Raw genomic sequence first — 15,301 nt, forward strand, 5'->3', positions numbered from 1 at the left:
TGTGTGTGTGTGTGTGTGTGTGTGTGTGTTTGTGTGTGTGTGTGTGTGTGTGTGTGTGTGTGTGTGTGTGTGTGTGTGTGTGTGTGTGTGTGTGTGTGTGTGTGTGTGCTACTTCATGTTTTTGTTGTTAAGCATCTTGGACAAATCCAGTCTAAATAATCATCCTATCCTGGCCGTCCAGATACCAACACTGTGTCCCACGAGGCTTCATTACTGTTGCTGCTAATTAAGCAGCTCCAAATAAACACCGTCTTCTGCCTTCATTAACACAAACAGAAGCATCAACACATGCTTAAACTGGATGCATTTGTTGATGCCGACATGGATAAGCATGGAAATGCATAATGTGCTGTTAAGAGGGAAGACTAGCAACACTATATGACATATTTACTACCTCAGAGACATTATAATACAAAGTGTTTATATAAAAAATGCCATTTCCATTTGTCTTAACCATTTGAATAAGTCTTAGATTTATTTTTTGAAATTTACAATACTTTATAACACTATTTATTTGAATTAAATAGGTAATAGCCAGACATTTGAATTATATTTAATAATAACCTTATAGTCTCACAGGCAACTAATATTGGAGAGCAGATAGAGATACCCTTTACCTAAGTATATAATCCAAATGAATAGCTGATGAATTTTAGTTGAGTAATTCAAATGTATTCTTTAACAGTTATGATAGAAAATTGATCATTAAAGCCATTTTGAGGTAAACAGGCAAAGGGTCTATTGCTTTTAAATGCATTGAGTTAATTGCTAAAATGCACATCCTAACTGACTCGAACAAATTTAGTAGGTATGAGGTCTACAAAGATCACCATCTTAGTTCAATGTGCCAGCATGATCTTTTGCCAAAACTGGAGTACAACATTGTAAACAATGTCATTGGTGAATAACACACTGACAATAAAGAAATGGCGGGTTTTGTTACCTAATGGCCCTTTTTCACTACACAATTCCAGCACAATTCGACTGAAAACAAAAAATATCTCTAGAGCTGGTCATCTGCTCTTTTTCAAAAGTTTTCTTCTCCTACACATTTACTAGGGTGGGGGTCGAAGTAGCACTTAAGTTAAGTTCTTTGCTTTAGTTTAATCCACAGGTCTGTGGTGATTTGCACATTCCAAAATAGTGACCTGCCGGCTATTGTGATGCGGTTTCCCGCTGACTTAAAGGTGACATATCATGCTTTTTTCATCAATATATATTGGTCTAAGAGGTCCCCAAAACATGTCTTTAAAGTTTATGCTCAAAAAAACATTTTGAAATCAGATTTTGGTCTGCCTGAAAACCCCTCATCTTCAGTCCTCCTCAGAACACTCTGTTTTCCCTCTGACCACGCCCCCTCAGGAAGTGGATGTGCCTCGGCTCTCCAGCACGTTGATCTAATGTTTACATGTTGGCTGAATATACACGGCTGCTCAGAGATCACGTTACTTCAACCCTCTGAATCTGATCCAGAATCTGATCCTGACGGAAAGGCGCCTGTAGCAGGACCTTTCTGAACGATTGGTCACAGATTTAGTGTTTCTTGTTGTTTTATTTATCAGTATGTCGACGTGTGTCTTGGTACACAGCTACGAACATGTAGCTATGTGGCTATGCTAACTAGCGCTAGCACTTGTCCATGATAAATAAAAATCATCCACTAGATCTTCAAATCTGCAGACGTGGGGAGTAAAACCGACCTCTGCCAGAAAGGCAGCAGGACCTTTCTGAAGGATTGGTCACAGATTTAGTGTTTCTTGTTGTTTTATTTGTCAGTATGTTGACGTGTGTCTTGGTACACAGCTACAGCTACAGCTACAGCTATGAACATGTAGCTATGTGGCTATGCTAATTAGCGCTAGCACTTATCCATGACAAATAAAAATCATCCACTAGATCTTCAAATCTGCAGACGTGGGGAGTAAAACCGACCTCTGCCAGAAAGGCAGCGGGACCTTTTCTGAAGGATTGGTCACAGATTTAGTGTTTCTTGTTGTTTTATTTGTCAGTATGTTGACGTGTGTTTTGGTACACAGCTACAGCTACGACATGTAGCTATGTAGCTATGCTAACTAGCGCTAGCACTTATCCATGATAAATAAAAATCATCCACTAGATCTTCAAATCTGCAGACGTGGGGAGTAAAACCGACCTTTGTGTTTATTAAGACAGCCTACAACTAGCATGCCTCCCTCCTAAGCTCCTTGTTAGCACACATTTGTGCAGGTAATGAAAAACGGAGGGGGGATTCAGTATTATTTTATACAGTCTATGGGCTGAACAAGCTCCGAGCTCTGACTCCGTGACAGACCGGATATTGTTGTTACGTAACAAAAACACGGAAGTCTGAAACGGCTCGTTTCACACACATTTACAGAAAGGTGTAGAAATCAAAACAGGGGCAGAATGGATTTTTTTCATTCTCGGGGGGTTTGTAGACATGCCAGGGAAACATATTTCAGGTAAAGAACCATTAAAAAGTCCATTTTGCATGATATGTCACCTTTAAGTCTAATTAGCCACACGTGTATGCTTAGTTTGTAGGTGGTAGGTCAAACTCAAAGTGCCTCTGTGATATTTTCATTCTCATAGTGCATATTACTTTTGACTTGTCAATTAAGCAGCCTGAGAATAAAGTGTGCCATTAAAAAGCTTTATTTTCCATCCCCGTGATAGCAGGAAGGAAGCAAGAAGACACTGCGGCAGCTTATCTAACCCAGCACCTCCACTGGTTGTGTGTGCATTGAATGAGGAGCATGAAGTGCTGCCTCGTATGTCAACACCCACCGGCTGTGTTTTCAGAGCGCAGCACAGAGCAGTTGGGGACAGCAAGACCAAGGAGCTCCTGTACTAACCTTCTTCAGGTCGTTTTTATAAGAAAAATATATGGTGTGCAAAATCATTTTGTGGTTTCCACCGCTCTGATGAGCTTCTCCTCATTCATGTTGTTGTCAGAGGCCTCTGAAAACCTCTGACCTGTTGACTCCAGGCCTAGCTCCGCCCATCACATTTTGTTGATGTAGCTATAAGTAAATTATGACCTGACTTCAACATGGAGTATTTTATTCTGAAAACTAACTGGACAATTGAATGTTTTTTTGGTGTCTGACTTCCTATCTTGCTTGATTGGCTCTATGCAGAGAGAAGTCTTGAGTATCTGCTACAAAGGGCTCTGGATTGCCCAAATTTGGAGTACTTTATTTTTAGCCCTGGACTGCATTATTATTTTTATTATTTGTATTATTATTCTAATTATTATTATTTTAATCATTGCTTTAACACTGATTTAACTTATTTATACAAAATATTTATTTATTTATTTATAACATTTCATTATTTATTTATTGTGTTCATCTGATCTTTTTAACTCTACCTTATTTTTAACTTTTCTTTCCACTCTTATTTTATATATTTTACTGTATTGATTTTATTTTATCTATAAGTATTTCATTTATAATCATGCCTTTTTTAATTTTACCATTGCTGTTGTTTTCTGTTTCTCTGTTATTCTGTGAAGCACTTTGGGCTGCATGTTTTATGTATGAAAGGTGCTACATAAATAAAGTTGAGTTGAGTTGAGTTGAAATTGCGAGCATGAGGGGTTGCTGGTGGCCTAGCGGTCTAAGCACCCCATGTACAGAGGCTGCAGTCCTCGTCGCAGGGGTCGCCGGTTCGATTCCCGGCCAGTCGACCATTTCCTGCATGTCTTCCCCCACTCTCTACTCCCCACATTTCCTGTCTCTCTTCAGCTGTACTATCTAATAAAGGCAAAAAGGCCAAAAACATAACTTAAAAAAAAAAAAAAAAAAAAGAAATTGCGAGCATGAACGTGATGCAGTGGAGCCAGTGGAAACATACATTGATTAGAGTGAAACTTTTAAGCTCACAAGCTCAACACATATCTGGTAGAAGTTCCAAGTGAGGTGTGCCAATTGGGACAAAATACATTTTAAAAATAATCTGGTAATTTAGGACCTGACTTGCATCACAATTAACACATTCATGCTGAAAACACAAGTTTTACTGTTTTAGCATTTTATAAAATTGCAAATTGGATGTTGATCAATAAAACAGAAACTATCTGAAGACCTCAACTCTTAAACTGAAGTGAAACGAAAACAATCTGGAATCAATCCACAAAGTAAAAAGTAGCTGCAGCTCTACATATTACATATTTTCCAGAAATATTTGGTTATATAACAATAAAAAATGGAGACAGATTCAGACAAACACCCTCAGCTCCCACATGTACACAGTTACGCTATTCAAGCACTGATAGGACAAGCACTCAGACTGTGAAAACACCGCTGACTCATATTGAAGGATACAGCTATCCCTTACCCATTTATTAGCTTCACGAGCACTAACTCACAGTATGGATAATGGAGAATCAGAATATATCCACCTCCACGACTGCATCAGTGGAGTAAACTGGATGCTGATGTGATTTATCAGCAGCAGCATGAGGCTAGACAACAACTGAATATCTACTTTAATTAATTTGAGTGAAGTGAAAGTGTGTAATTACAAAAGGGCTGACTGTGGAGAAAGCATTGAGTTGAGGTGGATGACATCATGGCGAAATGCCACAGAGTCATTTAAGGACACATGCAACATGCTGTAAACACCATGTATCATTTGTGTTGGTAACTATTCATACTCTACATGTGCTTCTACATTCATATTCTGTTTCCGTACAGCATTGCAAGAATGTGTTTGAAATAATGAGTGGGGATAAAACATAATTGTATGCTGAAATCTTAGTACTTCCAATTTATTCCTTCATAACAGCTCAGAGTTCAACACACTGCAGAGAGAGGAAATCCTTTGATTATGAAGCTGTTAAAAACAAGAACACAATGTAAACAAATGCAGACCATCACACTGATCTTGTGCGTTTTCCTTTCATCCAAACAGAATTGATCCTGGATTTGCATACAAAGCTATTTGCCCACAAAACACTTGAAAAGTGCAAATGTTTGAGGCGTTTGTTTGAGGACTGCAGTGTTGCAGCTTTTTCAGAGTTTGGCTTTCACAAAGTGTGAGGTTGATAATGTCAGAGGAGCTGCAGAGTCAGAGAAAGGCTGTGATAAAATGCTTCATAACCCCGTGACTAAAGGACACCTCGCCTCTCTTTATGTAACTCTTCAAATCTCAATCTTTCACCGCCTTTTCCATTTCCAACAGTTTACCCTTGAGCACCCTTTAAAGGTACGGAAAGAGTTGTATTCTTATCTTATTTTGAAGTCACAGAAGACCGGAACACAGTATGTTGAAGATAAAACTGGAGACATTATCTGTACTTGTTTAAAGGTTGAAGTAAAAGCGGCGTAGCTCCACATTTTCAGCCGAGACTTATAAGGAGAGGGAAACTGCATGGAAAACAGAGGCTTATGATAATCTACTTTAATACCACCGACACAAACTAACAAATTAGCTTCTTGTGTAGGATTTTGGCCGGTTAATGAGTGCTGATTTTCCAGTGACAATTATACAGAGTTGATGGAGTGTTGTTTGTTCCCTCGTAGTTGTGAACTTTGCTCCAAAGTCTCATTTCAACTCGATCAAAATCTCAAAATCACTCTAAATGGAAAAGAAACTTATGTTAACCACATCAAAATGTATGCATACTGTGAAACCTAATTGAGATGTTAGATACAGATGTCTGCTGAAATTGACATGGCATCACATGGGCTGAAGTTGGTTCTTAACCCAAGCTTCCAAAAACTCCTTGACACATAAACACACATAACAATTAGGGTTTCATCTCCACACATGTCACATGTCCTGAAATTACCAGTAGCTCTCTGTAAAATTTTCATCAAGAACTTTCATGAGCAAAACACTTCACCAGGCAAACTGGGGAAAGGTCATTCTAAGATATGCTGGATGCACATTTACTTAGATTATCATTTTGTGAAATGTCCTGCTGTTAGAAAATGGACACAGATCAAAGTATATAAAATATCAGCAAAAGGTTGCAAATATTGGGGAAAATAAAAATGTTGCTGCTTGTATGGAGTTTCATGTGTGGTTATGACATCACCATCAGGCACTATTTATGAGAGTGAATTATAAGTGATCTCAGTGTTGCCTCTAGTACTGTCATACCACTTGTGTGTGAGAGAGAAGAATCTTATTTTCTCATTCATAATAACAGATTACTACTTCTACCACACAGCTGGTTCTGTGATATTCGAATGATATCTATGTTTATATAAATAACAGTGAATACACAGTACATCTTAGTACAAAGTTCAACTATTACCTTATTATTGTCATTATCGTTGTTGCTACTGTGGTGGGAAAAATACAGACATGATAGTATGTTGTTCTTGCTTTGATCAGAAGCTAGAAACATTCACACATACCAAACCTTCTGTGATTTGCATATTGTTATCTGTTCCCATGGCTGAGGAGCAGACCATAAGGTGAGAAGTCAGGAAGGTGACCAGGAAGCAAGAGGTGATAAGAAACTCTCTTGTTTGTCTTACAGTTCTTTGAAGATGCTTAATGATGTGTTAATATTATTCTCTGAAGAGGATAAGTAACGTGTTGTATCTTCACTCTGGGTCAGTTGAGCAGACCTTGTCTCGGTTGTTAGATCACTCTGCCATCTGACCGCTTTGCAAAGCTTACTGAAGGCCGGAATAAAGCTCACAAAGACAAACCGTTGTTGTTTGAGTCTATCATTTCCAGATTTCCACCACACTACAAAAACTACAAAACTACATGTATGTGTGTAAAAAATAAAAGTAAATTAATTTTTTTATTGAAGTTCAGGCTGTTATACAGCAAGAGCAGCCACAATATTTGACAGAAAATATTGATCAGATGGTTATGCCGATTACAAATATTGACTGAAGGGATTTACATTTTTTTATTCATACTGTTTTTAACTGTTAATGTTTTTATATCCACTGTGTTTCTATTTTTGTTTCTTTTATCGTGTGCTATTTGTGAAGTGTCTTTGAGTTTTCTGAAAAGCGCTATATAAATAAAATGTATTATTATTATTATAATTATAAACAACCTCTGTGCACAAGATGGTTTTCCCAGCACTAGGACGAGACCAAATAGGTCAATGGTTAATAGGTGAGAGGAAAGTAAACTCTCATTTGACAGCTCACTAATAAATACCAAACTGTTGTTGAACTCTGAGTCAGTCGATTAGGTTTTATAACAATTAACAAGAATACATATGTTAAAGTTATATTTTCAGATTGCTTTTGCTGCCCCAAAGGGAGAAAAAAGAAATAACATGATGTAGGTTTAACACATTATTAAAGGCATGTTTCTGAGTGAGCTTGATTTAGTTCAAAGAACAGATAAGACTGGAAAAATACTTCATCATCTGCTTTCGCATGCAAATGTAGACATTCGTCTTAAACTTGTGTGTTCCAACATAAGTGTAGGAGTTTAGCCTTATATCAAGAGGTATGAATCTTAAATGTAAAAAAAACAATAGCCTGGTGACATTAGTGTTTTAAGTCGATACCACTGCATTTAATTAGAAACACTAGGTACTTATGCTCTAATGAAAAGGATAAGCACTCAGTGAAGACACCTATACCACTACAGCTTCATTCTAGATTGAAAAAAAGAGAAGAAAGGAGAAAAACAGAGAGTCTGAAGGAGTCTGTAGAGAGGTGTTAAAAAGAGGACAGAGAAGGCCGAACTAGGGTGAGAGGCCTGTTTGAGCCAGAGCTCACCAATCAGGTCAGGCAGGCTGTACGCTCTCCCTCCCCTATCCCCCTTTTCACAAGGAAAAGGAGAGGGAAAAAGAGAGAGAAAAGAGAGTTTCTGTAAAGATATGTAAGAAAGAGGATAAGGAAGGCAGAGAGAGGGTGAGAAGCCTGTTGAGGCTAGAGCTCACCCCTGCTGGGTGAGGCTGTACACTCTACCTCCACCCACCCTCCCAGCTTAATTAAGAAAGAGAGGAGAAAGGAGAAAGAGAGAGGAGTTGGACTGTTTGCCCATCACAATGTTACAATGTTACTAGCTAAGTGCATAGTGTTTCCTAAAGAGCTGGGTCTTCAGCTGTCTTTTGAAAGTAGAGAGGGACTCTGCAGATCGAATGGAGTTGGACAATTCATTCCACCATTTAGGGACAACAGAAGAGAAGAGTCCAGCTAGTGATTTTGAGGCCTTATGTGATGGAAGCACTAGGCACCTTTCTGAGACTGAGCGTAGCGGGGGAGAAGGGGTGTAGACCTGGATGAGGGGTCCCAGGTAAAATGGAGCGGTTTTGGTGCTTTGTAGGTGCTGATTAGGGTTCTGTATCTGATGCGAGCTGCAACTGGAAGCCAGTGTAGCAAAATGAGCAGGGGAGTGACATGAGCTGTCCTAGGCTGGTTGAAGACCAGACATGCTGCTGCGTTCTGGATCATTTGCAGAGGTTTAACTGTTCATGCAGGGAGGCCTGCCAGTAGGGAGTTGCAGTAGTCCATTACCTTTGTTTTAGCCCAAAACTGGGATTAGTGTTTAGCCCAAAACTGGGATTAGTTCTCTTAAAAATCGACGGCCTGTCCTTTTTTCTTATATTTTAGAAATGCACACTAATTTAATTTCTAGTTCTATCTAATTTGACAATTTTACGCTGATATAAACTACATGAATCAACGGTACAAGGCCTTTTCCTTCTCTAACTGTGAACCGATTTCTGAAGGGCAATCTGACTCTGTCAAATTTACTTTGCTGTTGCATGGCTAAAAGAAACTCCACTGAGCAGCCATGACCTTTTCTTTATCTCCCCGTTTGTGCTGGACTTCATTGAAATTTTACACCAAAAATATCCACACCATCTTCCTCAATTGTTTCTGCTTGTTCCCAAATTCACACAGTATGCAGGATTAAAAGGTCTCTTCCAGGAAACATGACCTTATAAAACTATTTCTGCCAGAAAGTCAAAGCTCACCTATTTCACAGCAGGGGAAACACTGAAGCTACAAATGTAACATATAAAACGCTTCTCCATTGTTACCCATGCAAAATCATTTCCATTTTGCATCACGCTCACAAGGCGAGTGCTGAGTGACATTTCCCTTGGCAAACTGTTTAACATGGTCTGCTTCACATGAATGTGTAAGAAAACAAACTGTCTTGTCCCTCTCTGTCTAACTCCCACTTGTGCCCTTTTCTATTATGCAGCAAGTCAAACTACGTTAGGTGGCATTTGCTGCTTGTGTGTCCAATGCATTTCCCCACTGCTCTGAATGGAGCCCTCTACATGATACTATTATCCTTGACTTCAAGTTCAATTAATTGCAGTCTTTTGTTATTGAATAAAACACTGAATGACAGGAGGTAGAGGGTGAGGGGTGGAGAATGGATATGACATCCGACAGGTTGTGATTTCTACTCAAAGTGACAACTTGGCAAACATGAAGCATGTGTTTACAGCCAAGTGCATTTAACAGAGAACCCCAAATGACAGTAAGCGCTCCTTGCTGGGATACATTTAGTACATTCACATACACAGCACACCATAGTCATGTATTAATCCGAAATATGGCAATATTCAGATTGCATATTAGTCATGTCGCCCTTACCCTGATCGCCATAACCTGATAAAGATCACAAGACCCCTGCATTCACTTGTTTTAACTGGAATATTTGCTCATGTAGGCACCTTGTGCTCCTTAACGGAATATTAAGTTACGTCTGCACATGTTTTCTAGCAATTGTGTTATTTATTTGTTAGGTTGGTCATTGTGAAAAGACGGGGGGGGGGGTTGCATTTTTGGGGTGAGGACCAGACATAACAACAAATTCAAATCATGAAAGATCTTAAAAACTTTCATTCATACTCTCTAGGGGCTCCTGACTGGCATAAATTGCATACTAATCAATCCCAGGATCTGAATGTGAATGAGGGTTCTCATCAAATGATGGTATATAGCTGCATTTTGTGGACACTGCATTGGAGTAATTGTGGAAAATAATGCATAGTATATTTTGACATCTTGATGTAGCAACTATTACCACTATACGCTGCTGGCTTCTTAGGAATATGCCAATTAACACGTAAACGGCAATATTCCTGTAGTTCATCACTCAGCTGCACATATAAACACCTTCATCAAAATATTGATTTAACCAGAATATATGGACCCAAAGAGGGAGGACTTTTATTATGGTATGTTTACAATAGTACAGATGCTGTTATCCAGGCTTGCTGAGGCACATAGCGACCGTCATATGATGAAATAAACAATTTGACACGACACAGCTCAAGGGAGGGGCAAAGAAGAGAGGACCATAACTTCTGACTGATGATTTAACCTGTAATTATTTAGCTTAAATTACACAGTTATAATGTAAATCAGTAACATCACTGATGTATTGCATGATGAATGAGTAAGAAGCAGGGGTCCAGCTCGCTCGGCTGGAAGTGAAGCTTTCACAAAAACTGCTCCCCCTAGTGGCTGGCTGCAGTATAGGTAAAGAAAACTGTCTCCCCAATTCATTTGAATGGGGCTGCAGACAAACTTTAAAAAATAAATACACGCCAATGTTTCTCACATCCGTATGCTGTGGTAATATGTAGTTATTATTTGACTGTTCTGTGTTCAAGTCCTCTTTCTCCTGAAAAGTTTCTTTTTCGTTAGTTATTAGAGGTTGAAAAACGGGATTTTACTTCTGGATTTATTTTAATTGACAGCTGCCGTAGAGGGAACCTCCATAGGATCTCATGACTGTACGCTGTAGGGCGGAGCTTATTACAACACTGTGGCAACCATGGTGGCAACACAGAAATTTTCAACTGCGCAGACTCTGGCTGCACGATGGCTGGGCATTGGAACAGGGTTTTTTGCCTTCAAAACCGTACAACGGGAGAAGGCGGAGCAAAGCTGTCCATTATATATACATTCTATGGTAAGAAGTAGTGAATGGGGTTGAGGATGGGGCGATACCTGGCCCACAATAACATAATATCACAATACAGCGATTCTGCAATATCTAATGTTTGTAATGAGACATCATGATAGCTAACTGACAGAAGAATATGAAATGCACCTAAAAAGGCAAAGTGCAGGTATATATTTGTTTACTTTGGTTTTTAAATTAAATGTACAGAACAATAAAATAACATCAAAAGTGGTGCTGGGCAGGCATCAACCTGTTGGATGTCCACCTGTTCATATTTTATTATCCTCAAGCAACAATCTAAATTAACAACAAATCATACACTCAGAGAGAGAGAGAGAGAGAGAGAGAGAGAGAGAGAGAGAGAGAGAGAGAGAGAGAGAGAGAGAGAGAGAGAGAGAGAGAGAGAGAGAGAATGAAGTGACAAGAAGTTTATGGTGAGGGTCATGAGGAGGGGGAAGAATGCAGGAATGAAAAAGTAAAGGCAAGTTAGGGAATAGATGAGGAGGAGGGAGTGCAGAGCTGGCGGTGTTACTGATGTGCAGTGCTGAGAGAAATGTTGTCCTCAGTTATGTTCTTTTTTTTAATGCTATCTCAACCCTCAAAAGGCATATATGGTATCTTCAATACTTCTGACTGTTTGAAAAAGGAACTTGATGATGAAAATATCTGCTTAATTCATTTTACATAGCAAAAGGATATTCAGGACATTGTTAATCCAAAGTGAGATCTATCAATTTATCAATAATAATCCAACTAAAACTCCCCACAGTCACATTCACTGTTTTCTACTGATATGTCTTATGACTCATCATTCTACAATCATCATGAATGAATAAACTTGGCAAAGACACCGTAAACGACGATCAATCAGTAAGGACACGACAGAAGGAATTCCAGAGATTGGTATGAGTCAGCGAGGAGGAGAACACACTGGGTTCTTTGGCCAAAAGAATGAGTTCAGTAGAAAAGAAAATATGAAGCTGCTCTATATTTCTGAATATCTCTGTGAGGTTTTCCACAGTTTGAAAAAAACAAGACAGATAAAGGTACTGGTGATTAGTGGAGCAATCTTTTCAGCAATTAAGTTTGAGCAAAGAGTGCAATGTTAGACCATGTGGGAAACAGTCTGCTGCATGAGCCAGACCACATGAAACATGAGGGTAAAGCTCTGCTAACTGCTTGGTTGAGTTTTCAGTTTGTTACAAGCAGCTAAGCAGAGCAGAGCTACTCCAGGGTCCTTGACAAGAGGAAGTTTGCTTTCATTTATCCCTCCATGCACTATTTTCCCACTCTCATACCGATTCCAGTCATCTAGCAGGAAGTCTGTCTCTCTCTCTCTCTCTCTTCTGTCTCTCTCTCTCTCTCTAACCCTTTTCCTTCTTCAGACATGTGGAGACGGACAACGTGTGCAGCAGTCCTTGGATGAACTTTAAGTGCTGACGCGGCTCCAAGACCTCTAACAGTGTCATGACGTGTCGATCTGTCTCCCCACGATGCACTCTCCCTCTCCCTTACCGTACATACTCACTAATAGATATGTGTGTTGACAGGCTCCAGCTCTGCATGCTCACTTATTATAACATATATGCAGAAAAGTGCAAACTTGCATTATATCTGCACACAAATGTACGTGCGCTCACATGCAAAAGCACCCAAACAAACACACAGGGGGGCAGTTGCACATGTTAAGAGCAGAGCACATACACCTCTCTATCACTCTCTGTCTATCCAGTGACACCTTTATCACTCCATCCAGTCTCCTATACAATCAGCATCAGTCTCTATTGTCACACTCACACACAGACCACACTCACACACTCACACACATGCAGGCTGTCTCACATATGCACCCACTCACAAACACACACACTCAGGTCAGCTGAGTGATGTTGGAGTGTGTATTTCTCCTCAGCCTGTATTAAAGTGAGTCATCTATCCTTCCACAGCTTCATTACCACCTGCAAGGGCAAACACTATCTCTCGCTCCCTCTGCCTCTCCAGATGGAGGAAGGAGAGATATACAGTAGATAGAATGTGAGATCCCACCCCTCTCTACTCTCTCTCTCTCTCTCTTTGTATCCCCTCCCTCTTCATCTCTTTCTCTCTTGTTTTCTTTGGCTCTATATTTATCTTCGGTCTCTAACTCTATCTGTGTTTTCAATCACAGTCTTTCTTCTCCCACACCGCCTTAAGCAAGTGCCAGGATGGTTAAGCATCTAGATGCAAACATTTAAAAGCAGTGGTAGATGCAACAGTATGAATGCAACAGAGCAGAGGTACAACACAGAGGTGGCCAAAGAATGTGTGGACACCCCTACAGACAGCTGAATATCATTGCTTGTTTTATGAGAATAAGATGTCATAACTAGGTTTAAGTGTCAGGTGATACTTTGTACACTGTATACTGTGTGAAACAGACAAAAGAAGTAGACATGAAATATAAAAGTCTTGATATAGATACAGAAAAGGTAATTTAAAGGTCATGTTTCTATAGCGAGAAGCAGGAAGAAAAGCAGAAATGTACGAAAAAGAGAAATTTTGTCTTGTTCCTACCTGCCTCTCACAGCGCAGACAGAGAGCTCGCAGAAAGCTTCAGTTTTTGAGGCCCTACAGAAAGCATGAATAATGCATAGGTAAAACCTCTTATTCTCTAAATTTTAAATGGCTTGCTGTTATCAAAAATAACTTGATCTGCGGAGCATTAGCAGACTTGCACGCAACAGAGTGACTTCAATGGTACACTGTTATAAAGAGACAGCACAGAACCTGAGTTCAACTTCATTCTTTCCACTCTCTGATGGTATTTCTGATCTCTCTGACAGCGTCATCTTAACCGCTTAAGAACACATAAAAGGCACTAACTTGATTATGAATGTATTTCCCTAATTAGAAGATATATTTCTGACTTACTGTCACTGTGTTGGAGACTCAGGAAAACAGGATTAAGGTTCTTCAAGTGACAGCACTAAGTAAGACACAACTCAATGGTATGAGTCACCCAAAGGTAGAGCTGGATTCAGGTCTTCGACTCCCTCTGCTGGTTCTTGGAGCAGTGACAGAAAAGGCAGGCTGTAGAAATTGTTGCTCCATTTGTAACTGAGTTGCCTACTCAAGAATCATCAGACTTTTCCTCCCTGCAGAAGATGATTAGAAAGCTGTTAGAAAAGAAACCAGCGTATCATCCAGGAACTATTCTGATTCGTCTCTCATATCCAAACAGCAGACATGCTTTTAATCATCCTCCAGACTCAAGGAAGAAAAGCAAGATTACAAAAAAAAAGAAACTTGAAATGGTGCTTATGATATCTTGGTGTGTTGGGGGAAGTTTAAGGGTTAAAACAATTAGTGATACGTTCTTTATTGATCTCTCCCCAAGGTTCTCTTATCCCAGCGACTGCAGACAGGCTCATTACTCTAAAAGACAACCTTATGGACAGTAAAGACTGATAAAGCTGGATCAATGCCTCTGATCAGTTCCCACCACAGTATGGATAAAGGCACAGAACAAGAAAAGACAGAAAGGGCATTCTCATTAAATGAAAGATTTCAAACAGTCTTTTGGCTGTGATACACAAGGAGTGCCTTTACGGGATGTTGTGTCATTTCGCTCTTTGCCAAAGTTTCAGGGAAGGTTGGAAACCCAATTCATTATAGCAGATTAATTATCCCTAAAATAGTGCTGTTAAAGTGCTTTGACCCCACACTCAAGAAGAGATTTAACAAGACTAACCATCTATAGAAGCCAAGCAAGGGACCAGTGAGGTGGTAATGCTCATTCTGCACCACAAAAGTTTTGATAGAAAAATAAGATTTTCTTTTCTCATATATGTGAGATTAGTGAACTAAAATAAGGGAAGATTTGCAAGTTTTGAGCTACATTGAATTGCTCCTATGGCTACAGCATGACAAAATACACATCACAAATACCTATTCTGCTCTGTTTCTGACCCTTTGTGATACTTCAATACAGTTAACATGTTGAAGCTTATTGTTGATATGTATAAACGGTCTTTGCATGCCCTCAATAAATCCACCACTATATCTTGACATTGGATTTTCACACTTGCCGACACTGATAATTACATTTTTAAATTTTTATCTTCCAATACAGATGTTGTGCTGATAAAATTGTCCATCTCTAAAATCATACAGTCTAAATGTTATTTACTTAAAGCTACAGTGAGGAACTTTTGGGTTTTGTCAGTATTGGTGCCCCCTCCAGACAAAGTCATCTTTGCTCATCTTGTCTTCCTCTTGCTCAAGCAGCGTCCTCTGACAAGAAATCTCATCTTGCTGACTTTTGACAGTCAAACGTATGATTCATTGTGATTACTTGAAGTGGAAAATATTTAAAAAAGGGCTGCTCTTCTGACACCTACCCCCCAACCACCAGTTTTAGGTTTTTAAAATTACACCATAGCAATAGTCA

At 39.4% G+C, this 15,301-nt stretch overlaps 1 long non-coding RNA gene across 4 annotated transcripts in view; it reads right to left on the reverse strand.

The window, feature by feature from the left end:
* Positions 1 to 15,301, reverse strand: part of LOC117823044 — a 152,593-nt gene that overhangs the window by 134,359 nt on the left and 2,933 nt on the right. For all 4 annotated transcript variants that reach the window (XR_004633303.1, XR_004633300.1, XR_004633301.1 and 1 more), the window contains exons 2-3: positions 13,783 to 14,006; positions 13,426 to 13,479 (exon numbers count right to left, since the gene is read on the reverse strand). This is a non-coding gene — a long non-coding RNA (uncharacterized LOC117823044). The remainder of the gene's footprint in view (positions 1 to 13,425; positions 13,480 to 13,782; positions 14,007 to 15,301) is intronic.

The sequence above is a fragment of the Notolabrus celidotus genome, chromosome 12 (assembly GCF_009762535.1).
Source record: "Notolabrus celidotus isolate fNotCel1 chromosome 12, fNotCel1.pri, whole genome shotgun sequence".
Lineage (NCBI taxonomy): Eukaryota > Metazoa > Chordata > Actinopteri > Labriformes > Labridae > Notolabrus > Notolabrus celidotus.